This window comes from Dermacentor variabilis, chromosome 1, assembly GCF_050947875.1.
Source record: "Dermacentor variabilis isolate Ectoservices chromosome 1, ASM5094787v1, whole genome shotgun sequence".
NCBI lineage: Eukaryota > Metazoa > Arthropoda > Arachnida > Ixodida > Ixodidae > Dermacentor > Dermacentor variabilis.
Genome location: NC_134568.1, coordinates 80522720 through 80550651, shown reverse-complemented (window position 1 = coordinate 80550651; position 27932 = coordinate 80522720). Strand labels below are relative to the sequence as shown.

Below are 27932 nucleotides of genomic sequence, written 5' to 3'. Positions count from 1 at the left end.
CTCGGCCGTGGTTTTGTGTGGCATAGAGGCCTCCGCTAAGAGGCGCTGAGCCTCCGAGTCAGAGGCACCTACGAAAAGGAAAGACGAAGAAAAGGATTACATGAGGTTATGGTTCGAGCAAGATCAAAGGGAGGGGGGGGGGGGCTTTCGAGGAAGGCAGGGGAGAACGTGTGGAAACGAAAGGAAGACCACGCTGTCGTTGGTGTAATCGGCGCAAAACGCTGCCTTGGGGTTTCACCGCACGGCACAACTCTGTTCTCGCTCGTTTCTCCGTTGCCCCCGGGCTTTTTCGAGAGCTAGCACACTTGCCTCTATAGCTCCGCAGGCCGTTTTATTACCTTTTTGTTTTTTTAACCTCCCCTTTTGTATCTCCTCAGCGTCGTACCACCACGCAGACGTTTGGACTAGCGGTCTTTTGCAGCCAAACATAAGCGGAAAGAAACATGTCCAGGGCATAGTCATATGCCTCACGAGCCTCGAGGTGGATCGACCGTCAAGGAAAAAAGGCAGCCAGCCCATTCCAGATCGCCTTCGATCGAGTGCTGTGGAACATGTGTTCTGTAGTCTTCGTCTCTTTGTGTTTGTTGTTGTCGTTTATTAATCGTAGGTAAATTGGAAGGTATGCGCCACATTAGAGCGTCTTTTTGTTGCGTCACGAAGAACGTACACCCCATGTGTACGAGCGCACTCTTCCGCAAGAGAGTAACTATTTACTAAGTTGGCTATTCAGACGCTCTATAACGTAAAGCTATTCCAAACTTTTCTATTCGAGGGGCGCATAAACGTAAAACTATTCCAAACTTTTTTATTCCGATTCTGCAATCAGCCCTTCGCGATTAGTCAAAAACTTTTTTTGGACCACCCTTAGTTCAGCTGTGTCACGCGACGTCACGAAAACCGGGATAGCTCTCCATCTGATATGACGGGTACACACTGATTATGCATGATTTGACCGAACAAAAGAAAAATAGTGATTTCTGATTCGGCGCCTTTTCGCCGTTAGCCTTCGGCTATTGATCAAAAGTTTTCGGGCTACACCCACTTCACCTGCCTGTCACGTGCCGTCACAAAACCGCAAACACTCACCGCGTCAATGTGACGTGTACGCGTTAAAGATGCATTAATATACCGAACAAAACTGAGTTTTCTTCGGAATAGCCGCAAGCTTCCCCGTTCCAAAGGGAATAAAAGATGGCTGTCGCCGATAGCTCCGGCACTGGCTACGCGCACCTGCTGATGAGCGTGGGTTTATTTGCGTATAATAAAACTTTTTGCCGGTCCGTGTAACGTTTTCGAGCACTTTCGGCACGTTTACGATCTCGTTATGTCAACTATTCTTGGCTGCGGATCCCTTTGAGCGTGATTCTTAAGCTTCCGTTGCATGCCGCCGCGATTTTCGACCAGCCACCGCAAGCTAAGTGAAAGCCGACCAGTCGAATACGCCGGCACCACCCTCTTCATCCGGTTATCGATTTTCAGTGCAGTGGCTCGGCCCCACGAATCCCTCTCCACTTCAGTGTGCTCCTCGCCTCTTGTAAGCCAACGAGATAATACAAGCCGCTCAGTGTAGGCACTGTTATTCGTTTTTCAAGCAAGCAAAAGTGACCTCCTATGAACGAGGAGAGCGTTTGATTGGTCTGTTGAGACAACCCTGCGGGTGACCGCCCGATGCTTGCGTCGGTGGTTACGCAAATTTGACGTCAGGAGATTGGAATAAAAACATATTGGAATAGTTTTACGTTATAAGGCCCCAGTTCTGCAATCAGCCCTCCACGATCGGTAAAACAAATTCGTACCACCCCCACTTCACTGGTCTGTCACGCGACGTCACAAAAACCGCGAAAACGCCCCATTTGATATCATATGTGCACACTGATTATACATGATTAGGCCAAACGAAAGAAAAATAAATATTTATGAGTCGACGCCTTTTGCGCCGTTAGTTCTCTGCTATTGGTCAAGCGTTTTCGAGCTGCGCTCACTTCGCCTGTCTTTCACGAGACGTCATAAAAACGCAAGAACTCATGGGGTCAAACTGACGTGCACGCTTAAAGATGCATTAATATGCCGAACAAAACTGTTTTTTTTTCTTTCTGAATAGCCGGGCAGTAACCGGTTCCGAAAGAAATAGATGATGGCTGCCCACCGATCACTCTGGCACTTGCAAGTCGGAGCTGTCGGGGACCATGGATTTATTTATGTATAATGAACATTTTACGTGGCAGTGTAACGTTATCGAGCCCTTTCGGCACATATGCGGTATCGCTATACCAACTCTTCTTTGCTAAGGATCCGTTCCAGCGGCATTTTTAACCTTCCGTTGCGCGCCGCCGCGATTTTCGACCAGACACCGCATGCTAAGTAAGGGGAAGTGGAACAATCGAAGACGCCGCCACAACAATTCTCATCCGGTTATCTGATTTCACTGTGCTGGCTCGGCCCCACCTAAACCATCTCCACTTCAGTGTGCTCCTCACCTCGTGTCAGCCAATTAGATAACAAAAAGTACACAATGTAGGTTATGCTATTCGCTTTGAAAGCAAATAGTGTCCTCCTATAAACAAGGAGCGCTTTGGAATGGGCTTTCAAACAACGCTGCGGGTTGGCGCCCCAGGTTTGCATCGGTGGTACGTAAATGTAACGTCAGGAGATTGGAAAAAAAGACATTGTTATAGGGGCGCTATAACGTAAAACTATTCCAAATTTTTCTATTCCAATTCTGCAATAAGCCCTCCGTGATTGGTCAAAAACTTTTTTGGGCCACCCCCACTTCACCTGTCTGTCACGCGACGTCACGAAAACCGCAATAGCTCCCCATCTGATATGATGCGTATACTGCGATTATGCATGACTTGACCCAACGAAAGAAAAATAGTTATTTCTTATTCGACGCCTTTTCGCCATCAGCCCTTGGCTATTGGTCAAAAGTTTTCGGGCTGCACCCACTTCACCTGCGTGTAATGCGACGTCACAAAACTGCAAAAACTCACCCCGTCAAAGTGACGTGAATGCGTTAAAGATGCATTATTATGCCGAACACAACTGAGTTTTCTTTAGAATAGCGGCAGGCTGCCGCATTGCGAAATGAATAAAAGATGGCTGCCGCCGATCGCTCAGGCACTGGCTACTCGCACCTGCCGGAGAGCATCGATTTATTTGCGTATAATAAAGCTTCTTGCGTGGTCGTGTAGCGTTTTCGAGCACTTTCGGCACGTTTACGACCTCGCTCTGCCAACTCTTCTTTGCTGAGGATCCGTTTTAGTGTCCTTCTTAAGCTTCCGTTGCGTGCCGCCACAGAGAGAGAGATAGAAAATAATGCAGGGAAAGCAGGGAGGTTAACCAGAGGTAGTTCCGGTTGGCTACCCTGCCAGGGGGAAGGGTTAAGGGGGATAAAAAGAGAAACAGAGTGGAAGGGGGAGATAGAAAGAAAGAGAGACAAGCACGAACAATGTGCCGCCAAGATTTTCCACCAGCCACCGCAAGCTAAGTAAGGGAAAGTGGACCAATCGCAGACGCCGGCACCACCCTCTTCATCCGGTTATCGATTTTCAGTGCAGTGGATCGGCCCCGTCGAATCCCTGTCCACTTGAGCGTGCTCTTCGCCCCTTGTCAGCCAATTAGATAAGACAAGCCGCTCAGTGTAGGCAATGTTATTCGTTTTTAAAGCAAACAAAAGTGGCCTCCTATGAATGAGGAGAGCGTTTGATTGGTCTGTTCAGACAATCCTGCGGGTGACCGCCCGATGCTTGCATCGGCGGTTACGCAAATTTGAAGTCAGGAGATTGGAATAAAGACATATTGGAATAGTTTTACGTTCTGCGGCCCAGCTTTACGTTTTAGGGCCCCAGACACAAACAAGGCGCACTGCAGCTAGTGCACGTATCGAAGTGCACAGACGGTATACGATGATTCTCTGCTCTTATTTATGATGGCATACGCAATTGTAGAGTGGGCAAATTAAGAACTTTGGATAAAATCCGAGTACAGTAGAGGTGATACTTGAAACTTTTAGGGACAGTAGCTTTTTGTCTGAATCGAATAACATAAGGTACAACACAAAATTATTAGCTGTTATATAGGCTAGTATGCACGCAAAATAATTTTCGCATTGTTTTGTAAATCTTAAAGGAAATCAGGTACGGGTGATAGATAACTTGCGAAATGGAAGACAATACAATGCCGATCATGCACTGCGGAGTTGGCTACTCCATCTCGTAATCTCGTCATAATACACTGCAGAATGAGTATGACAGCCTGAATATCAAGCAGAGCAACGTTTTGCCCGTTCACATTGTATGATAAAATCACGACTGTTCTACTGTCAGATGTTATAGGCACCGTATTCTGCCCTGATAATACAAACAGTTCGAAAGAACTCAAAGCGTCGTTTGAAGTAAGCGGCTTCAGGATTACTGCCTAAAAACATAACCGACCAACCAATATTTACTTGAATTAACAAGAAATTGTACTTACTCGTCTCAAAATTATTGTGATTCGCTTAGACTCAGCGTCATTTTCCCGTGATGCAGGTCGCCCATACCTTCCTTCGGGCTACGTGCGCGCCCGTGTCGGGCGCAGGGTGCGCTGCAGGGGTCAGTGCCGCATTTTCCTGTTATCTGGCGCACGTTGTGAAAACTACTGGAAAAGAAAGCCTTGATAACGAGCGCATAATTTTCTTAAATTAGATGAATAATATTGTTTTTTTCCTTGGACTTCCTCTTTTTGAAAGAGAAGGCAGACACACTGCCCCTGGTATCAGATGCCAGAATCGACCTGTCCCTTCTTTTTTGGCCTGCGCACATGCGTTCACGGACCCCAAAAACAACATCAACAAGAATAACTATAATAATAATAAATGAAGAATAATAACTATGAAGAAACTATAAGAGCCCAATTGTCCTAGCAATATAGCTTTCGTCATTTATTTGTCTCCTGTATGTAACTCTGCAAAACATGTCAACTAGGCAATGAGGTAAGAAAAAAGGTCAGCGGCAGTGGTGTAGTGCATAGATGATTTTCTACTTGATGATTCCAAGACGCTGGCTCTTGTAGGGCACACCTGCTGGCCTATTTTTTTTTTTTATGTCCCGTCGCGCCGTGCCTGAACCAAACTGTGACAGCGAAAGAACGCGATCGGCCCATTTCCTAGCCTTCAGCAGATGTTTCCAGTCAAAATCGACAGGCTCATAGGCGATGCGAGTCGAGTACTGCGCTAAGCAACTCATGTTTCGATGACGCAACTCGAGAACATACTTTAGAGAAGCCCTGCACCCCCTCCGTCGGCACACTCCACCCACTTGGTAAACGTTCGCCTTCAGTGGCTGTGGCGTTCCGCTGCCGAGCACGGGGTGCCGGGAGTCGGGGATGATGGCATTACTGCCGGATATGTGCACCGCAGTTTCAGCGGCATCGCGACTCAAGGAGAGTCTCAGAAGTGGTGGACGCGGCAAGCAGGACTACGCTTAGCTACGATCTAGCACGGACACGGTGTCCTGGACTGATCCACACGCTTTAAAATGCTTACGGGTGGTCTGCGATGCATAGAAGCTTTACGTTATAGCTTAGTGCGCGTTGAGATGAAATCCCTGCAAACGCGATATATAGTAAGGAAAAGCTCCGTTAAATGGCAATGAGAGATGAGCGCTGTCTCTGACCTCGGCACGAGCACGCTGTTGCCGCTCGTGTGCTTTCTGTACTGGGTCACCGTATTCGGGTTACCTGCCCGCACGCACGCACTAGTGTTTTACCTTATAGCACTTATATTTTAACTTTGCGCGAGCCTGACATTCCTAGCAGTGCACAAGTATTCGCAATCTAGCGACAACTACACCCTTTCAATTTTCGCGTGCCCACTCCGAGCGCGATTTCTTTTTGGGGCCACGTGTCTTCGATTTATGCAACGTGGCGCTGCGTCTTGTTCTTGCTCGCCCACCCAGCCGCGTGGAGAATGGTTCCGCCTTTGCGGCGTAATTAATTTTCTCGTCTTCGTACCTACCGCGGAGCTGCCCAGAATTTGGGACGGAAGAGCTTAAAATACACGGTCGCAACCGCCGCACTCGGCGTGCCGGCCGGCCAGAACAGGCGCAGCCGGAGCAGCGCTTGCAGCTCGTTTCATCTTCGTCGTGAAGCACTTTTCTTTCTCTTTTCCCTTTACTTTTGTCAAATGCCAGACCGTTCTTTCTCGGTTGCACTTTCTTTGCCGCCAGTCGTTGCGCGGGGTCCATCATCATCAATTACGTCGGGATCCAGCTCTACGTTACTCTCGGCGCAGCGTCTCCTCGGCGTGCTTGCCCGGTGGTCCCAACGCGTATACGCAGTCGACACGTACCGTGGGCGAGCATCGTAATCTCTGCGCTTGATGGACTGACACGCGTGCTGTGAATATAAACACATTTATCTGCCTCGCATGGATAGAGTGCGTGTATATACACGCTCCGTTTTGCTGCTCGTGGTACTCCTTGTTTTCCCCGGCGCTACTACACTTCTCACGTGCACCGTCCATTTCGGCCGCGCACCGGATGGGAACCGGTTCCGTTACGCCGCCCGTTGGGTGTGCCCCGCGTTGCAGTGCAATGTTTGTATGTGTAGACCGGCAGATGGCTTCGAGACCGCAGATTTCGGACATCTTATTTGTCGAATCCATCAGAGAGAGTGTTCTATGAAACCAGTCGGGAAAACCTGCCCTGCGGTGCATTATTCTCTGCACATACGTATACTATAGAGAGACGCGCACTTCCAGGTGTTAATCAGGATGCGTTCTCATAGACGCTATCTTTTTACCCGCTTGCGAAACCAGGAAGCTTGGCTGACAATCGAGAAACCGACCTCTCACGGTTTGGTGGAGCGCGATATACATTGCGACCAGACTGGTTAATTCTGAGGCCATTATGCATTTCGCGGAACGGAATCAGAGTGATTTGCGTGGTTAACCACGGGCGTTGCCTTACGCTCGCACGTCCGGAATACAATGCAAGGGCGGACCTGCATGCAATGCATAGCATATGAATAAATGCGCCACAAGTGGGCGCCTTGGCAGTTGCCGCTGCAATTCCTCTCTCTTTCTTACTCACATTGATCGTGGAGCGCACGCTTCACTGGTTGAGTATAACGCTCGAGGCAGCACAACTTCGCAACGCTTCTGCGACTTTCTTCATAAGACAGTATTATCGATGATCAATGCAATAGCGAAGAACACGAAAGAAAGAAATATCACGACTCCGCCCCTTGAGCGTCTGCGCCTGCTCGAGCTGCTGCCGCTGCACGACTCCATTGCTTGCCGCATCGCGATGCAATACCTCCCGAGTTTTCCCCTAAGTGTGAAACAGACTGTACACGCTTCTATTTGCCTTTAAGAAGATCGGTACGCTTGAAGATTATTTTTATGGCTGCAATGCGGCGAAAGGGCAGCGTCTGCTGAACCATGTAAGTGACGCTGAGCAGGTAATTGGAAACGACATCGTATGTGCCGCCGGAAAAATCGTCCGCACATACCATGCGGCACATACGAGCTAAAGTCATTCTTTTCAGTTTCTCACAATATGTTTGCTACAAATCCGTGTTGTCTCTGAGGGCGACAACGGACTTCCATCGACACTGTGCGGAAATTAACAAAATATATCGCTGCATAGCACAAGTACGGCATGCGCACCCAACTTTAACTAGTACGTCCCCTACAATGTGGAATAGAGGCAGCGATGTAGACAGCTTGGCCATTTTTTAAAAGTGCTCAAGAAACGGAAGTTGAAAGTATTAGTAATCATTCCTGCTTCAGCAATGCCTGCGCGACCAAGACGCGGGCGTGTACCGTCCAGTAACTCGATCGATCGGTGCAGTGGTGAATCGGGAATGAACTCCGATCATGTTCAATGCATCGTGCACATATTCAATTTCTCGGCACGCGTAAACTTCGACCACTGCTAGCGCATACAACAGAAGTGGTTTCCATTCTTGGGCAGCGCACACGCAAACGAAACACGAGAAAGAAGACAGGACAAGCGCTCGTCGAACAACTTAAAGTTTCTATATGAATAAAAGAATTATGTACTGAGTAATTATCCAGTTCATGTGGGTTACATATAAATACCGTCATACGCTCAGGAGTGATCAATGAACTAGCTCGCTTCGTTTGCCAGTTGTTTACTTCGCTCGGCGCACCGCAGTAATCGATTTCTGTCGTCTGCTCTTTTCGTACCATTTTCTTGTGAATCGGCAGAATTTCACTGGTGGCATCAACCCTTTCGGGTTTACATTGTTGTTGTGACAGTTAACAACACAATAATAATTTCCGGTCATCCGAAGAGGCGCTGTCGCAAACAAGAGACGTCTCGCGCGCAGCGCGAACTGAGCGCGGGCGCGACCGCTAAGGGAGGCGGCGGCGGAAACCTGCACCCGTTGGAGATGAAGTCGTTCCGCCAGGGGAGAAACGAGCGCTGGCGTCTAGGATGAAACTTGGCGTGCGGTCGTCCATACGCGGCTGCCACACATTGTCACACAGTTTCCGGTGAGGCATTCGAGATAAACTATAACTTACTTGCTGAAGGAAGACGTCTAAACTATATCACTCTGCAAAATGGAAGCAATCGGTGCTCAGCGTTCCCGCTTTCGGGTATTGACAAGCACAATGCTGCTTAGCGTCAGTGATTTTACGAGGACCAGCGTGTTCAGCATTAAATGGCCAATAGCATATAGTTGCAATAGATTTCCACGAGCTTGGTTAGGAGACAGAACGAGGAAAGGGAACGCAGGGAGGCCCACCAGACGCACCTGCAGTTTTCCACCCTGAATTGAAGACAAAAAGGAGGGTTTATTGATCAAGCTCGCCACGGAACCTTTAGAAGTTCAGCGCGAGAAATCCCTGAGGCCTTTATTTCTCACGAATCCCAAAGTATCTCGTCCCCTCTCTGCCGACGATGAGGCTCTCGAGCTCCGGAGATGGACGCTGTTTTTCTCCTCAGTAAAGTTGGAAAGCTCTACGCGCCCGAGTCGCACATGCGCAGTGTCCAAGGTCCCCAGATTCCTGGTCTGCAAATGGCACAGAAGGCCACCCCCTGTGCTGCGCCGCTCGGCGCAGGCTGCCGGCGGGCACGCAAGCGTCAAGTGCCACACGCGCGTGGTCTGAGCGCAGGACGCGACGTCTGGCCTCCGACGCTGACGCTACTGCTGCCTCTGCAAGCACGAAGGCGGTTTCGGTTTCACCGCCGCGAGGCTGCCACCATCAAGAAAGGCGCACCCTCTCGCAGTCCGCGGCGGCAGGCTGGCGAGGGCTCGCCGCGATAACTATCTCTGGAGCCCCGTGCCACACAGAGCTGCAGCTCTGTGTCCTCGCCGTCGCCGCAACTGGTGCTGATGATCCCGCCGCAGCCCATTTATTTGCAAGCGCCGCGCTGACGTGCGCGGCTTTTCTGGCAGACAGGACCGACGGTCGGTTCCCGGGAATCTGCAGATGCTGGCCGCGCGGAGGCACCAAAACGTACGCCATGGTCTCCCGCCCCGTCGGCTGCTGTGGCTACTGCTGCTGCTGCTTCTGCCGCAAGCGTGACGGTAGCGGAATGGGCCAGTCACTTCCTGCCCCCTCTCGCGAACGCTTTAGGCCTTCGTTGGTCTGTCTAGGCGTTTTCGGCGAAGCCATTCGCTCGCAGTGGCCCTGGTGTGTTGCCCTGGCGCGGCGCTCATGTGCTGACAGGCGAGTGTTGACATCGGGGCGCTGTTATCAGGACTACGGATGGGCTTTTTGAGGGTGTAGTGTACCGTGGTACCCGATACGCGTGCAGAGGGGTTGCTCACGCCTCGCCCAGAGCTGCAGGGCCCCGAAAAGTGCCATCTCAAGACAGTGTGCTGGCGTGTGTTTTTTTTTTCTTTTGTATATGTGTATGAAGGGTGAGCCACAGGCAAAAACAGGTGCTTTGTCCAAAATGCCGGTCCAAAGGCAGTATACAAAAAGGAAGTTAGGACGCGCATTGTGAAGTGAAGTGTTGGTTTGGGCTGTTTCATTTATTAATTTATTTCGTGATACTGTCAATCCCATCAGGGATTTTTACAGGAAGGGGTTAGAAGGGTCTGAAGACATTGTGGTACAGGCATTTGCATAAGTATACAAAAGGGCACCTAGAAAGTGTTAAGGATTATGGACCAAAATTAAAAGCAATGATTATTGTGGTTCCGTAATAAGTATTCAACTACGTATGATATGGTGTTCTGCAAAAAGAAAAAAAAAAGAAAAGAAGGACGAGCATATGAGATATACAACTGATAACATCATATACAATTTCACATCACAGATTTCCACAAACACCTGGTAATTAAAACAATGATAAACACAATAACAATAACATCAGTTACTCGTTCCTGGCAGTACTGTTTGGCCAGCAAGTTCAACAAATTTGCCAACAGTGGGCTGTGCGACTACCGTCTGAGTTAAAGCATTCCGGTCGTGAACAGCTCGCGGGAAGAACGAAAAACTAAATGTATTGTTAGCGCAAGAATATTCTTGGAGTGTAAGGCGATGATTATGACGGGTTTCTCTGGATGTGCTAATGTAGGTGTTAGAATCCACTTGAACCTTATTATGCAGGATAAGATACAAAAATTTGAGTCGGTACAGCATCGCACGACTGCTTATTATATAGTCGGTGGCTCAACGTAACAAATTATCAGCGATATAACTAACGACATAACAAAATGACAGCATAAGGCATCAGATGGCATATTGTCAGCCTTTGATGCATAAAACTACGTGTCTTTGTCAAATGTTAAGGAAAGAGCAATAGAGCTGTGCAGCACGTTAAAAATAAGCAATATTGTTACGCGCGAGGAAAACGAAGATCGGTGAACCTGCTTGCGGTCCCGTGCGGGAAAAGAGGAAGAGGGCGACGCTGAGTTGATCAACCGGCTGGCCACTCTCGCGCCCACCTTCGCGACCTAAATTAAACGGTCCCCTTCATCAATAAGGGTGATAAACGGTCTCCTTCGCGCGTAACACCTAGCGTAAAGCCTAACTCAGCACGGGTTCTTGCTTGCAAATGTTCTTTTGTGGGAAGACCCATCTCTAGTTTTCTCTCAGATCGCTATACGTTTGTTTCGATTCTACAAAATCACCTACGGTCGCCGTTACCGCTGGTGTTCCGCAGGGTTCAGTTTTAGGCCCACTTCTCTTCCCTCTGTATATAAATGACCTACCTAAGGATGTGCTACCAACTAAGATGCGTCTTTACGCCGATGAATGCGTTATCTATCACACAATTACCAATCATGAACATCACGCCATTCTGAATAAAGCATTTTCCAACTTTTGTACGTGGAGTAACGAGTGGCAGATGAACATCAATTTTCGCAAAACTGTCTCTACATGTCCTCCCCGACACGTACTACATAAATTGCGTCTTCCTTATTGTTTCATTGATATTCCTCTAGAAAACGTTTCTCACTATAAGTACCTTTTCATTCTATTCACATACGATTTATCCTGGTCCAAACATATTGAAGCAACCTGTTCTAAAGCTCTATCACGTCTAGGTTACTTAAAGCGTTCTCTGCGCCCAGCCCCTAAAGAAACAAAATTGCTCACTTATAAAACTCTAGTAGTAGTAGTAGTAGTAGTAGTAGTAGTAGTAGTAGTAGTAGTAGTAGTAGTAGTAGTAGTAGTAGTAGTAGTAGTAGTAGTAGTAAACGACTTTATTGGGGTCCTGAGGAGCTAAGCGGGGGCCTGCAGGTCCCTACCCAGCCGATGGCTAGTCCCATGTCGGCCCATTTTGGATTACGCGTGTGCCATTTGGAATCCATACCTGAAATCCGACGTTAAGAAACTGTAATCCGTTCAAAAAAAAAAAGCTATCAGATTAATATGACGGTGTTACAACAATGACTTCTTTCCCTCCTTGGACCTCTCTTCGCTGGTAGAGCGGCATAATGTAGAAAGTCTTAAACTGTTTTACAACGCTGTTAACTCTGAACGTTGCTCATTCTTGGAATAAATTAAGTTTGCTAAAACGTCTAACAGACGGAATTTTCACCCTCTAAATATAACACCCTTGTACGCCCGCACTGGCAAATTGAAATATAGTTTTTTCCCCCGATCCATTGAATTGTGGAACCAACTTTCCCCTAACATACGAAAATTGACATTTTATAATTTTGTTAAGGCAATTTATTTATTTATTTATTTATTTATTCTTTATTTATTTATTTACCCTCAGGGCCGAAGGATTACAGAGAGGAGTGGGTAGAGAATAAACACAGTGCATAGTAACGCAATAATAACAAAGTAATAATGAACATAATAAACAAAATATGACAAAGCATGGTAAGGTATGGTAAATCCTAATTATACAATGTTAGCTAAGGCATATTTAAATCGGGTATTATCATTAATGGAAACAATGTCGGAAGTAAGGTGATTCTAATCTTGTGAAGTTCGAGGTAAAAAAGAGTAAAGAAAGGTTTTAGTAGGGGGGGGGGGACATGGCTCGTGTTTGGATCGGACTGCTGGTGCGATCTGTTGGGAACTCGGCGCTGACGCCCGTGGTTGTACCTGGGTCGCAAGCCCCAAGGGTAGCGTTGGCCTGGCGGCCTGGGGTACAACTGGAAGCATCCGAAGGTCCCGGCAAAGCATGAGTCGACTGGTAACAACGAAACAACTTGTTTATTTTAACATCGCAAAGAGTTGGCGGTCAGGTTTGACCGAAGTAGAGAGACGGGAGAGCACTTCACTCAACAGAAGAAATCGGAGCCCTCGATTTGTCGTCCGGGGGCAGCTGTTTTTATACTCTCGCAGTTGAGGGCAAGAAGGAACCCCTCAAAAGACGAGCACGTGAATGTACAATGGGCTAATGGTGACGCACACTGTCGTAGCGATGCCGTAGCACCATGTCGAGCACGATCTCGTAGCACCCTGTCGTGGCGCTGCCGGTCGGACACAATGACTGTAATGAGAAGATGGTCCCTGCTTTGGCATCGCCTGTTTCGGGCACAATGACTGGAACGAGATCCCTGCTTTGGCATCGCCTGTTTCGGGCCCAATGACTGGAATGAGATCCCTGCTTTGGCATCGCCTGTTTCGGGCACAATGACTGGAATGCGAGGATGATCCCTAGGCGGTCGCATCGCCGCAGTCGCGCCTGGAAACACCTGGCGATGAGTGTTGCGGCGACGACGATCGGGCCAAAATGTCTGCCGCCCCGCCGTAGTCGCGCCGGCAAAATCACGTGTCGCAGGCGAAACGCAACAGACCGCCCCGCCGGGGGAAGGAGATCCCGATGGACAGGGGACTGCATCCGCTGTCCGGAGGGATGTCGCTCGATGATGCTCATAACCGAAGTCGGGCGTCCCTCGACGTTTCTTGAGCGCAGCGCACAGAGAAGGCCTCGTTCTCTCGTTCAGGTTCGCACGGGACACTGCAAAGTGACTTCGGGAGAGTTCACATTTTTGTTCTCGTTCCCGGCAAGCGTTAGAACTACGCTGAAACTCAACCGCTCAGTCAGCAAGCACGGCACAACCCTCACTAAGCCCTGCCAGGCTCTTTCCCCTTTTTATACCACTGCCTAGTTCCTTACAGTAGTCTAGCATCACTCAGAACGCGTCCACAAATTGAAAAATTGCACTAGAAAGCATATCATCACTTTGAAACACTAAACAAAAGCAATATGTTAAAAAAAATCCTGCCTCAGGAAGAAAAACATCAGTAACAAACAATTTTGAGGCTGATTCCTACGTTAGGGGCTTCGACTTAAGCCATCGGCGTTACCGTTGAGACTCCCCTTTTTGTAACGCACCTCAAAGGAATATTGTTGTAAAGCGAGGCTCCAGCGCAGGAGGCGGCCATTTTTGGGAGAGATGGTCTGCAGCCATTGGAGAGGGCAGTGATCCGTCTCAATGATAAACCTCGAGCCGGCTAGATAGCATGACAATTTCTGAACGGCCCACACGAGACACGCACACTCTTTCTCGGTGGCGCTATACGCCTGCTCACGACTGGTCAGCTTACGACTAGCATACAGGACGGGGTGTTCTACTTCTCCATTTTCCCGTTGGCACAGTACAACGCCCATGCCTCGCTCACTAGCATCGCACTGAACAATGAACCCTTTTGTATAGTCTGGCGATCGTAGCACAGGCTGGCTTGTTAGGGCACTCTCAGAGAACAGACCTTGAAACTCTTGTAATAGCTGGTGTAGTTCGGTTTTCTGCTCGGGCGACAGCGGTGCTTTACTGATAAGGTCACTAATGACTTGACCGGTGTCTTCCCTGTTCGTCACTGAGCCTAGTCCCGGAAGCTCGACCGGAAGCTCTTCAGGAACGTTTACCATCATGCACACCACTGCTTCCCTTTGTCTATAAGGTTTGAGCAGATTACAGTGGTAAACTTGCTGTGCTTTCCGCTTTCCTGGCAGACTTACCACGTAGTTAACGTCCGACAGTTTCTGAACAATTCGCGCTGGGCCCTCCCACTGCACGTCTAGTTTGTTGTTTAGCGATGTGCGCAATATCATGACCTCATCGCCAACCTCAAAACGACGGGCCCTGGCTGTCCGATCATAATAAACCTTGGCCCGCTGCTGGGCCTTTGTCATTGCTTCACCTGACAACTCCTGTGCCCTTCTTAAGCGTTCGAGGAGCTTAAGTACGTACTCCACCACGACTGGGTCGTCGCCCCTACCTTCCCATGATTCTCGAAGCATGCGAAGCGGAGATCGAAGCGAGCGACCGTACACCAGTTCAGCTGGCGAAAACCCCGTAGCTGCATGCGGCGCGGTCCTTAAAGCAAACATCACCCCAGGCAGACACAGCTCCCAGTCAGTTCGATGTTCAAAACACAACGCTCTCAACACGCGCTTCATGACGGAGTGGAGCTTCTCAACGGAATTCGACTGTGGGTGGTACACTGAGCTGTGTAACAGCTTTACCCCACACCTTTCGAGAAAAGTTGTCGTCAAAGCGCTAGTAAACACTGTGCCCTGATCTGATTGGATTTCCGCAGGGAAACCAACTCGCGCAAATATGGACAGTAGTGCATTAACTATCTCAACTGAGCTGAGTTCTTTAAGCGGCACTGCTTCAGGGAACTTTGTCGCTGGGCAGATCACAGTCAAAATGTGTCTGTACCCCGTGGCTGTTACCGGCAGAGGTCCCACTGTATCAATAACGAGCCGTCTAAAAGGCTCCGTAATGATAGGTACCAATTTCAACGGCGCCCTCGATTTGTCCCCTGGTTTGCCCACCCGCTGACAAGTGTCACATGTCCTCACGAAATGGTCTGCGTCCCGAAAACACCCTGGCCAATAGTACTCTTGCAAGAGACGGTCCTTAGTTTTCTTAACTCCTAGGTGTCCGGACCACGAACCCCCGTGTGACAAGCGCAACAGATCCTGACGATAGCATTGAGGCACGACCAGCTGATCGAACTCCACTCCTCTGCGGTCTAGATACTTCCGGTACAGGACTCCACCCCTTTCCACAAAACGCGCAGTTTTCCTGGCGATACCTTCCTTGACATTGTAGCGAATGTTTTCCAGGCTGCCATCCTTTTTTTGCTCGGCTATCAAAGCCGACCGGCTGACTTTTAGCAACCTATCAAGTCCGTCTGACGTAGGCGCGATAAGCAAATCAGTAGATAGCTCTTCTAACTTTCCCGCGTCGGGCGTTTCCTCTCCAGTATCTGGCGCCTTTAACGTTACAGACTCAAGTTTATTCAGTTCGGGCGTGCTCTGAATATCAGCTTGCTGCGCCTCTGACCCTTTTTCGTTGTTTGATAACGTCGGCCCCGCAACTACCGCCTTTGCAGCGAGCTCCCGAACCTTCGACCTGGTTAAGGCCTGAACACTAGCTTCACCAAACAAAAGCCCCTTCTCGCGCAGGAGGTGATCGGACCTGTTTGAAAATAGGTACGGGTACTGGGGGGGCAGCATAGATGACACTGCCGCCTCCGTCTCAAGCGCTCCGAAAGGTCCCTCAATAAGCACTTTTGCTACTGGCAGACACACGCTATGAGCTTCCACGGCTTGCTTGATCCACGCGCACTCGCCCGTGAACATATGGGGTTCTACGTAAGATGGGTGAACTACATCCATCGTAGCTTCGGAATCGCGAAGCACTCGGCACTCTTTCCCGTTCACGAGGAGGTCTCGCATGTAAGGCTCGAGAAGCTTCATGTTCTCGTCAGTGCTGCCTATTGAAAAAAACACAACTTTTGGTGTTGTTTCCGGACACTGCGCCGAAAAGTGACCCGGCTTCTGGCACGTATAACACAAGCGCGCTCGCCTCATTTCGAACCGCTTTCTGCGTTTGGCTGCCGCCGTCTCTTTACGTTTGGTCGGACTGCTTTCGCTCGCATCCGCACTACGCGTGTCCCCTTTTAATCTCATGGGCGTGAACTTCGGCCTCTCAAACTTCGAGCCAAATTCACCCTTTTGACCGTCCTTAGCTCCGCGAGCTCGACGCGTCACAAACTCCTCGGCTAGCTCAGCGGCTCTAGCCACCGTACTCACGTCTGGCCTATCCAAGACCCAGTATCGCACGTTCTCCGGTAACCGACTATAAAACTGTTCTAGCCCGAAACACTGCAGAACTTTATCGTGGTCACCAAACGCTTTCTCTTCTTTGAGCCACTCCTGCATGTTCGACATAAGCCTATACGCAAACTCTGTATATGACTCACTTTTGCCTTTCTCATTTTCCCGAAACTTCCGACGGAACGCTTCCGCAGACAGCCGGTACTTTTTTAGCAGACTCGATTTTACTTTGTCGAAATCCTCTGCCTCCTCTCTATCCAAGCGAGCGACTACGTCGGCCGCCTCGCCGGGTAACAAAGTGAGCAAGCGCTGTGGCCACGTTTCCCGAGAGAACCCCTGCTTCTCGCACGTTCGCTCAAAGTTAACCAGGAACAAACCAATGTCCTCTCCAAGCTTAAACGGCCGCATCAGGTCAGTCATTTTGAACAATACTCGTTCTCCTGCACCGTGTGCCTGACTTCCATTACGAGCGCGTTCCATCTCTACCTCGAGACGCTTCATTTCCAAAGCGTGTTCGCGCTCTTCTTTTTTCTCTTGTTGCTCTCGCTCTTTCTGTTCTTTACGTTCACGCTCTTCTTTTTCTTTCTGTTCTTTAAGTTCGCGCTCCTGTCTTTTTGACCTCTCCTCAATAGTCTCAAGGCATTCCGACAGCTCGTCATCCTCAGCCTCTAACTCAAGAATAGCCTTTAGCAGTTCAGGTTTTCTTAGTTTGTCTGAGACATCCAGACCCAACTCTCTTGCAAGCTCCAACAATTTCGGTTTGCGCAACGACTTCAAATCCATGGCTGCTCTGAATGCTGCTTTCTCTACTGCTTACTATTGTCTTGCCGCAAACTAACCCGGCAGCAACGACAACCACAATTACCAGCTCTGTTTCTGACACTACCAAAAACCTGGCAAAGCTCAGAAGAAGAAAGTCCCGCACTCACCAAACCTCGCAGGCAGGAATTCCGCGCAGTCGTTCCGCTGCAGGCAACCAGTCGTCACACAGGGCTCGTTGCACTGCTCCCGGATCGTCGTTGAGCTGCTCAGCATACCGTCAACTGCATCTCTTCGCTGCTGGCCTCCGTTGTCGCGATCTCACCGCTGGCAGACAGTTGTTTGAAGTCGGAGGCGATCTCACCGCTGCCAACCAGATGTTTGGATCGGACTGCTGGTACGATCTGTTGGGAACTCGGCGCTGACGCCCGTGGTTGTACCTGGGTCGCAAGCCCCAAGGGTAGCGTTGGCCTGGCGGCCTGGGGTACAACTGGAAGCATCCGAAGGTCCCGGCAAAGCATGAGTCGACTGGTAACAACGAAACAACTTGTTTATTTTAACATCGCAAAGAGTTGGCGGTCAGGTTTGACCGAAGTAGAGAGACGGGAGAGCACTTCACTCAACAGAAGAAATCGGAGCCCTCGATTTGTCGTCCGGGGGCAGCTGTTTTTATACTCTCGCAGTTGAGGGCAAGAAGGAACCCCTCAAAAGACGAGCACGTGAATGTACAATGGGCTAATGGTGACGCACACTGTCGTAGCGATGCCGTAGCACCATGTCGAGCACGATCTCGTAGCACCCTGTCGTGGCGCTGCCGGTCGGACACAATGACTGTAATGAGAAGATGGTCCCTGCTTTGGCATCGCCTGTTTCGGGCACAATGACTGGAACGAGATCCCTGCTTTGGCATCGCCTGTTTCGGGCCCAATGACTGGAATGAGATCCCTGCTTTGGCATCGCCTGTTTCGGGCACAATGACTGGAATGCGAGGATGATCCCTAGGCGGTCGCATCGCCGCAGTCGCGCCTGGAAACACCTGGCGATGAGTGTTGCGGCGACGACGATCGGGCCAAAATGTCTGCCGCCCCGCCGCAGTCGCGCCGGCAAAACCACGTGTCGCAGGCGAAACGCAACACTCGATACCAACCTTAAAGCGATGGTCAACACGGTTAGATATATAATGTGGCTGAAGAATGAATTCGTCACGGAGGGTAGGGTGATAGTAAAGCCGATGGAAAAAGTTCAAGCGAGAATTTTTTCGGCGGGATGCTAGAGATGGAAGAGATATATCAGATTTCATACAAGTTATACTAGCAGTGCGGTTATAACAGGAACAGATGAAGCGAGCAGAGCGATTCTGCACCATTTCTAGTGACGCAACGAAATTGTTAATGCTTGGATCCCAGACTGGAGTGGCGTATTCTAATTTAGATCGAATGAGTGTTTTATATAATAAGAGCTTTAAAGACGAATGGGCTGCAGAAAAGTTACGGCGTAAGTAACCTAACATGCGGTTAGCGTTGTTAACTATCTTCTCAATGTGCAGATACCAACTTAGATTAGAAGTGATATGAACGCCTAAATACTTATAGGAGGAAACCGCGGCTAAAGGAGAGTTGTTTAGGTAATATGGAACAGGACTACTGGATGCGCGAGAGATAGGCATCACTTTACACTTATTAATATTTAATTCCATTAGCCAAATATTGCACCAGTTAGATATAGAATTTAAATCTGACTGGAGAATGTTAGCATCGTTATCAGTAACGACTTCACGGAAAATAACGCAGTCGTCAGCGAAAAGATGAATATTAGAAGAAACTAAAGAGGGAAGGTCGTTAATGAAAATGAGAAAAAAAAGGGGGCCTAATACGGATCCTTGTGGGACGCCAGATTGAACAGGACAATGGTTAGAGGAAAGTTCGTTGGCTACAACAAATTGGGAACGATCTGAAAGGAAATCTTTGATCCACAAATAAAGACTACTATCAATATTAAGTTGACTAAATTTATGAAAAAGAAGTATGTGGGAGACCTTGTCGAATGCTTTAGAAAAATCTAAGTAAATACAGTCAGCTAACGAAGAACGATTAAGAATGCGGCGCAGTTTATGAGTAAATGATATCAGCTGCGTTTCACACGAAAATGATTTCCGGAAGCCATGTTGAGCTGGTGAGAAAAAGGAGTTAGATTCAAGAAAGGCGACAAGGTTCGAGTATATAACATGTTCTAAGAGTTTGCAGTATGTGCTAGTAATGGAAATGGGTCGATAATTACCTGGTGAACTTTTATTGCCCGATTTGAAGATTGGAATCACCTTCCCAATTTTGTATTGGGTTGGAAGGGTTGATGTGTCAAGTGATTGCTGAAATATTTTTGTTAGTATGATTGAACTGTAGACACAAGTATTTTTGAGAAATTTGCAATCAATAGAATCATAACCAGGGGAGGAATGGTGCTCTAAGTTATTGATGAGTTTAGTAATTCCAGCCGTGTCAACAATAATGGGAGGCATGAATGGGTAACTGTAATGAAAAATGTCTGGAAGATTAGTATTTGTAACTACGGAGAAATTTCTTGAGAAGGTGTCATTAAGAATAGTAGCACATTGGTTAGGTGGGACGGGGTTGCCAGCTGTGTCTACCAAGTCAATGGAGTTATCAAGACAGGGGTTAATCATACGCCAAAACTTTCGAACATTAGAATTCAGAAGTTGGGGTAAGGTATTCGACATGAAGTTATCTTTAGCTTCCTTTAATGCTGCAATGTAAGTATCAGATGCAGATTTATAGGCCGTCCAGCGTGAGTTTGAGGATGATAATTTGGCCAAGCGATACAGACGTTTCTTTCGATTAGAAAGTTGTTTGATATGAGAATTATACCATGGTGTTCGAGGATTACACGTGATAATACGAACAGGGGTGTATTTTTCAATTAATTTGTTTACTTTTGTTGAAAACATGTCCCAGTTATGTTGAATAGAACGTTCATCAAAGTTAGTCAGAAATTTGTTATTGAAATCAGCTAATTCATTGTTGATTGTCTCGAAATTAGCTCTAGCATAGCCACGAATTGTTTTGCGTATTTTGCTGGTTTTTGGAACATGCGCGTCAATAGAAAAGGAAAGTAACGAGTGGTCGCTTATACCTGGAAAATAAGAAATACTAGAAACAAGGTCAGGTCTAGTTGTAAGGATGAGATCAAGGGTGTTGGCTGAGACAGGCGTGATTCTAGTAGCTTGAGTGGTTAACTGCGATAATGAAAACGTAGAGCATAGTTCTAAAAAATTGTGAGCTTGAGAGGAAAATGGCGACATAGCAGCTGGTTCTGTGTTCCACATTATCTTAGGAAAGTTAAAGTCACCGAATAAATATATGGAAGATAAAGGAAAACGTGAGAAAATATCATTAATACTGTTATGAAGTTCCGGGACAAAAGAATCAGTGTATTTGGGAGGACGGTAACAAATGCCAATGACTATATTTTGATGGTCAATTATTAAAGACACCCAGATGCGCATGTTCCAAAAACCAGCAAAATACGCAAAACAATTCGTGGCTATGCTAGAGCTAATTTCGAGACAATTAACAATGAATTAGCGGTTCTAGGTTAGTGTTGACGTCAATGCGCGATGATGAAAAATCTTTAGCGACAGCGACGAGCACACCGCCACCACGGCGCGCATCTCTGTCACAACGATAAATACAATCATTGGTTGATTCCCGTGATTCCTAAAACCATCTATTATTTGCTATGTTTATATGCATATATGTATGAATTGAGAGCATTCTTTTTCTTAACATATTCCTTATACTAGTGCTTTGCTTTGTACCTTTGATTTGTATACCCTCTCTTGCTGTGTGTGCGTGGCATCCTTGATACTGTAAGTACCCCACTCCTGCGATAACCCTCTTAGGGTTGCAGTATGTATACAAATAAACTTTAAAAAAAGTTCATTGCCTTTCGAGGGTCATTTTAGGAAAAGTTTAGGGAAAAGGTCAGAAAAAATTCAGGAAAAAAATGCATTTCGCAAGCGAATTATTCCTATCTAATAAAGCGATGAAGCGACGTACTTGCATTTCTACCAGAAAACTCAGACTAGCTTTTCCAGGTATCTTTTTATTTACATCAAATATCTGTGGTTCAGAAAACATGTCTGCCAACAATAAAAGGTCATATTGACCGACATGGTGTAAAAGCATTCCTGACTACTGCCGGTATGTCGATTGGTTCTTGGATGTATTATACATGCACTTAAGGCCGACACCCGGGGGTGGGGGGGGGGGGTGGGGGGGGACATGAAACGGGACGTTTAGCCAGTTTAGCTGAAAAAACAAGGCGTTCCCATCGGTTCATGTTTGCTCCTGTTTCAAGTATATACCGGGTGTTTCTACGAAGACCTTAAGTAATATTTAAATATAGCCATTCTGAAATAAAAGGACGGTTATTTCGGAGACATGCTGTCAGGGCTGGCAACCACCGCGTGACGGGTGATACGTGTAATTATCGATAATTAACAAAAATGCATTAACTTTTTCTTTAATTTCAGCTTCTGGGTGATGACGTAAGCAGAACGTCGTCTCGAGGCGCGCGGCTTCTTCGCTTTCGCGCGCTATGATAGACGAAATTCCTCATGCCATGGTTCCGCGGGCAATCGCTTTTTCCACGTCCAAAAGTTAATATGGCTGGTAGGAAGAGCTCGCTTCAGTTTCCCATTTGTGATGAGGCCGCTGAAATTAAATGTGCGAATTTTCATTAATACATTTAAGTTAATTAGTGACCAATTACCAAGTGTCACCCGTCCCTCCGTAGTCACCACCCCTGACGACGTGTCTCCGAAGGAACCGTCCATTTATTTCAAACCGGCTATTTTTAAATATTCCTTAACGTTTTCGTACAAACACACCATGCATTGTTGGCGTAATCTAATCGTGGACTACAGAAATACGAGCAAGACTGCAGACACGAGCAAATGTTCCTCTGCGTTGACGATTTCCTCGTGCTTCAGATAGTTTGCAGATATTTCAGATTGCAGATAGTTTCATGGGCAGTTGTCTGAGGTCTTGAACGTGTTTGAAAACTGCCTTTTTCCACGAACGCTGACTGGTGAAGTGACTGGTGAGGTTTGTTCGGTTTTTGGGTCTAAAGCTAAGCCTTGCAAAAGATAATTTTTTTTATATAAGTATACGTACCACGGAGCAAGCGAACCCCATCCTACTATACGTAATTCGTCGCACCCTAAACTTGTAAAATGAGTTACCGCGCGATCATACCTATAAAATTGTCTCACAAAGTTACGCCCCCGTGCATGTAATCAGCGCTGCAGTTTCAATGGTCTGATCCAACACCTTGTTAGTTTTGGCTATCCGCAGCACGCGCTAACGGCTGCCTCTGTGTGCGTTCTCAGGAATTTGAAGCACTCATATATACCTGTAGTGACGGCCTCAATGTCATAGTAGAGCCGGTAAACCATGCGAATATAGAAGATGGCTCACAAGAGCAATTACGGAAGCCGCTGAAGTGGCGTGCCAGGACACGTCGTAAGTCATCGTACGCTCAATTTGTCCGTTAACTAAGGCGCTACAATTTTTTAATGTTACACGCGGTAGCCAGATCACTCAAGCAACGGTGTCGGTTTTGCTGGATTGATTGTTCTTATATGTGTCTTTATTTTTTCATTGCGTATTGCTTCTATTTTGCAATCCTTTAACGAGTCTCTACATGACGGTGAGCCGGATAAAAATAAAGTAGTTAGAAGGTCGCACTGTTCCTGCTGCTTTCTGTGTCCCCGTTTTTCGCTCACGCTGTTAATTTGTTGCCATGCCTGCTGTTAAAATCGTACAACCGCAAAAGTGTATGTGCTAGGTTTATCCCTGGGAAAAGGCGTTTATTACTCATGACGGACATTGTTATCTGTATCGCTGACCATTATGAGTTTGCGTATGTTTGTTGCCGCATAGTGTCTGACCGACGCTATGAGTCAAATATGCGGCCCCTGCAGTGGCGCCGGAGAGGCGATGGCTTCCTCTGTGTGGGGGCACCGATTCGTAGCCGCCACTGCTTCGCGGCTCAACTGCCTTTGTAACAAACAAGTCGCCCTTCCTTTTCAGCTGAATTGTGCCTCTTAATCATTCCGCATATTTGCAATTTCAACCGAATACAAAATACCAAGAAGTATCAAACTTAGCATTAAGTAAGTCTAGGGCCATAAAACGCCCCCTGCTGTTAGCAGTCGGACCTGCGCGCAACATATCAAAGAAAGACGTTTGCAAAAGCGGATACATTCGAGTTCACTTGAGGATTTTCCAGGAAATGTTTGCCGTTCTAGCCAGCCACGCGCGCGTGTTCTTCATTATTATTATTTTTTTAATCGCTAGAGCACTGGCGTCAGAATAATTACGGCAGGGGCCGCTGCTTTCGAGGGCGTGTGCACCGAGTGACCTTAACTGGAAAGTTGAACACTGACAACGGGTAAGAGCTATGATAAATAAATAAATAAATAAATAAATACCTGTTGTGGCCACTGAAATACATGCACAGACGCCATCGCGACGAGCGCAGTTGTTAGCGTCCTCTGTTCGAATCCGTTTTCGCTTTCTTTAAGAATTTTTCTTTCAGACGCTTATTTCGCTTCCTATAAAGCTTTATTTGGCTATATATATATATATATATATATATATATATATATATATATATATATATATATATATATATATATATGTGTGTGTCGCTTTCTAAAACGCCAATGTGCCACTTTGTCAGTGCCTTTTGCTCTACGTGGCAGGCAGCGTCACATTTACGTAATGACGGGGTTATTTTCTTAGTCGTCGTAGATCTACAGATTACATGGGCATGCCCGGACAACGACGACAGAAGCACTACAGCGTGCCCCCCCCCCCCTCCCAGCTCACGCACACGCATCCAGACGCACGCACGCATTCTCTTTTATTTGTGTTCTCGCATGCACTTTCCCACACTTACACGCAGCGTGGACGGTGAATGTGCCCGACAACGCATAAATGAATAAGTATCAGACATGTTAAGTCGCTCCTCGGAGAAGCATTTAGTCTCAGCCGCTTGCATAGGCCATTTAATTATTCCGAACTACAACCGCCATCTATGCTGCAGCGAGCACTTCGCGACGGCCATAAAGTGGGCACATTATTTGTGGCCTCCCGTTAGCTCTGCCTCAGTTACCGCTGCGCTCGGCGCAGTGTCGTGACTTACAAAAGCACGTCGCCCGACACACACATATATATGAAGTGTACACGCTTGCCGTGGCAATTCACGCACGAAATGAAAGGCCTCGCACAAAAGCCATCGTATACCCCCTCCTTCCGTACCCTTTCTCGTGCTCTTGGTCTGTCAGCCGTGCATAAATTGCCCACTCTCTTTCTACAACCAAACAACACTGCCAACAATGAAATGTCCGCACCACCCCTCTCCCTTCACCTCGTGCCTTTCTGTTGCTTTTCCTCATTTTTCGACCCACTGGTGCTGCCTCCGCTGACAGAACGCGGGGATTAATGTTTGCAGACCGCGTGCAAGGCAGCCAAGGCAAGATTTATGGGGCACCATTCTTCTTTCTGCGCCGTAGACACACTTCCTGTGCCGTGCAGGCAAATGTCTGCAGGCTATCACGATCTTGAGTGATTTGGATTTGTGCTCCCCCGAGCGCAACGTTTACAAGTTCCGCGTGGCGATCGCCTTGGCTCGCATATTCCGGTGCCTTTTGTTCGCGCTTCATTTCGCGTCGCGCCTGTGTACAAATCTGTTATTCATGAAGTCCAGCCTGTCTGCACTTGCGCTTAAGTTGTCGCACTGCGAATTGGGTGCCTGTTACTGCTAGTCAAGCTCTGAGATAAGAGCTATATGCGTGAGGACAGACCGTCGTATATACGACGGCACATATCAGTACGCTAAGTAGAAAATATGTCGCTTCCATGCCATTAGGCCGAATGTAGGCGTGCTGTGACGTGCAGATCAACGCCTAATTTAGCTAAGATGAACCACTGAGATTATTACAACCGGGTGTCAACCCTATCTGAGTAAAATGATGAGTCTTGCTGCTTTAGCATGGATTATTGTTCTTCCTTCACTCACGCGCACGTTTTATTGATTCTCCATGTTTGCATCTAATTCTATTAATATTATGGAACCTTTTCCGCTATTTTCTAGTGGGAACTGCAGTTCGTGTCTAAAACGTGTGACACTTTCACTGGAAAAGAAGCACGTTGTTTATTTTACTCTCTTAAATTATGGGGTTTCACGTGCCAAAACTACGATCTCATTATGAGGCACGCCGTCGACGGAGATTCTGGAATTGTTTGGACTAGCTAGGGTTCTTAAATCTGCACCTGAATCTAAGTACACGGGTGTTTTCGCACTTCGCCCCCATCGGAATGCGGCCGCCGTGGCCGGGAATCGCTCCCGCGACTTCGTGCTTAGCAGCACACCACCATAACCGCTAAGCAACCGCGGTGAGTATCCAGTCGTAAGAAAAACAACGGCTTATGAGACAGGTTCAGCAAAGAACAGATGAAAGTACGGCTGCGAGCGATTGAGAAGCCAAGGCTGTGCTTTAGTGCGCCTTAGCTCGCTCTAAAATATCCCCCCTCCCCCCGTTTTACTTCTACCATACACGTTCACTCTCTAATTTTAATAATATTCTTGCCCACTTTATTCATTTCATGAATCTGTCAAGACAAGGCGTTCGTTACGGAAAAAGCCCCATCAACCTTTTGCCTCGCCACTGCGAGTCCTGACATGTGCAATTTTATTTAGCACAATAAGCGACGCAAGCGCAAAAGGAGAGCTATTCATCTATAAAATTGCGTAAGGTGAATGCTAAAAATAAAAATAAAAAAAGTAAATAAATCCACAAGTGCTCAAGGCACTCAAACATACGCCCCTGGTTTCGGAAGTGAGCATTCAAAACTACTCTGCCATGGTAGTTTCCGTTTTTGCCTTACTTGGACAACAAACAATAAGCGTGAACACAATGTTGCGGAGACAATATTTAGGTATTCGTACGTCACATACGCGAATTGCCAACAATGCCTCATAAATCCTCACGGACATGCTCGAGCGCAATGCACATTTCAGTGAAAAATGTGTCTATGAAGAAAAATAAATGCTTCGCGATTGTACTGTCACGAGCAAATGTCAAAGCAACAAAGAAAAGGCAGAGGTGATTCAAGTTTGCGCTATTGCAAAGTGGTGCAAGCTTGGCAGAGAGAGAGCTGATGCAGCGAGTCACCAAAAAATATAATAAAACTACTAGACCCCACCTTCTACTGCCGTGGAGAGCTATCGCAGGTGCATTGTGCGGATATCTAGGACGCATGGAAATACACAGAACGTTATGCGACATGCAGCAATACTGTGGTGGCACGTATAAAACGATGGTGAGGACTGAGATACGGCGCACTGTCGTCTTGCGTGCTCCGGTCGCTGCACACCAGCTATAGCTCGTCGATCTGTCGTTTTGCACAGAATGGTTTTGGCCTGAGCATGAGCCGAAAATGTCTCGTAATTTTTTTACTCAATTATTTCAATACAGCGTGTGGGGGGGCGCCGTCGGAGAAATAAGAGAATTAATTTTATCCCTCATTCATTCAGTCATTAATTGTTCCTCTTTTGTGTGTGTGTGTGTGTGTGTGTGTGTGTGTGTGTGTGTGTGTGTGTGTGTGTGTGTGTGTGTGTGTGTGTGTGTGTGTGTGTCAACAGGAAGCTTTCGCTGTCAAGCACCGCTGTAAATTAAAAACTAAGGAATTGCTCTTTTCGTGATGCTACATCAGGTCTTCAATTAGCTACTGAATCATTCTTTTACTATCGTTTGTACGCCATTTCCTGATGACAATGATAGAACGTTCCAGGCGATTTCCCGCAATTCTTGTGTAAAAAAGAAAAAGAAAACACAATGCAAGAATGTCAGCGGGAAAAAACAGTTTGCGAAAACCACCGAGTCATCTTGCTCTCGACTATTTGCTCATCCATATTGCTTCAGAGAGCCGCTAAAAATAACCTCTCCATCACGATGGCCGTGACCAGACAATAGGTTGTGAATTTGGCCTTACGGCAAATATGGCGGAACCGCATTGCTCACGTTTCCTTACTCCGAGCGCCTTTGAATTCTCATTGTTGCAACCACCACGTCACACCCGGCCTCGCCTTTGCAACAGTCGCGCCGTCGTCTGGTAAGCAACTCTCGTCCACCTGCGCAACAATTGCGCGCACACATCTCAAACAGGCAGCGAGCAAGAAGAAGGAAAGAGGCCAGATCCATCGTCGTCGAGAGACCGGTGCGCCATGCGACATCCACTGACAGCTGTGTGGCCTGTCCGTCAATCCGGAGCCATCGGCGGCCGCCGCCGCCGCGTTCGCCGGGTCCTGGAAGTGACAAGGGGCAGCCCAACGCACGCGTGCCCTTTGGCCGCGGCCCGTCGGTACAGCCACTGAGTGCTGCCGTGTTCTTGCTGTTCTTCTCGCGCAGCGTGTGAGCAGACTCACTGCAGTTGCGTGCAGTCCGACAACGAGCCACAAGCGCAGCGAAGGACGCTGCGACCACGCTCACTGCTGCATCAATGCGCTACTCTGGCAGCGGATTCCCTTCGTTTGCTCACGTCTTCATTTGTTTCTCGAAAAGCTCCGTAAATTGCGCCACCATAA

General features: G+C 47.7%; 2 long non-coding RNA genes across 7 annotated transcripts in view; one reads left to right on the top strand and one right to left on the bottom strand.

The window, feature by feature from the left end:
• Positions 1–27932, top strand: part of LOC142579873 (uncharacterized) — a 205075-nt gene that overhangs the window by 72071 nt on the left and 105072 nt on the right. The window lies entirely within an intron of this gene.
• LOC142579886 (uncharacterized) lies at positions 30–27932 on the bottom strand. Its single transcript, XR_012827490.1, has 3 exons — positions 27341–27932; positions 19539–19626; positions 30–68 (listed from the first exon to the last, which is right to left on the bottom strand). It is a non-coding gene; the product is annotated as an uncharacterized LOC142579886 (long non-coding RNA).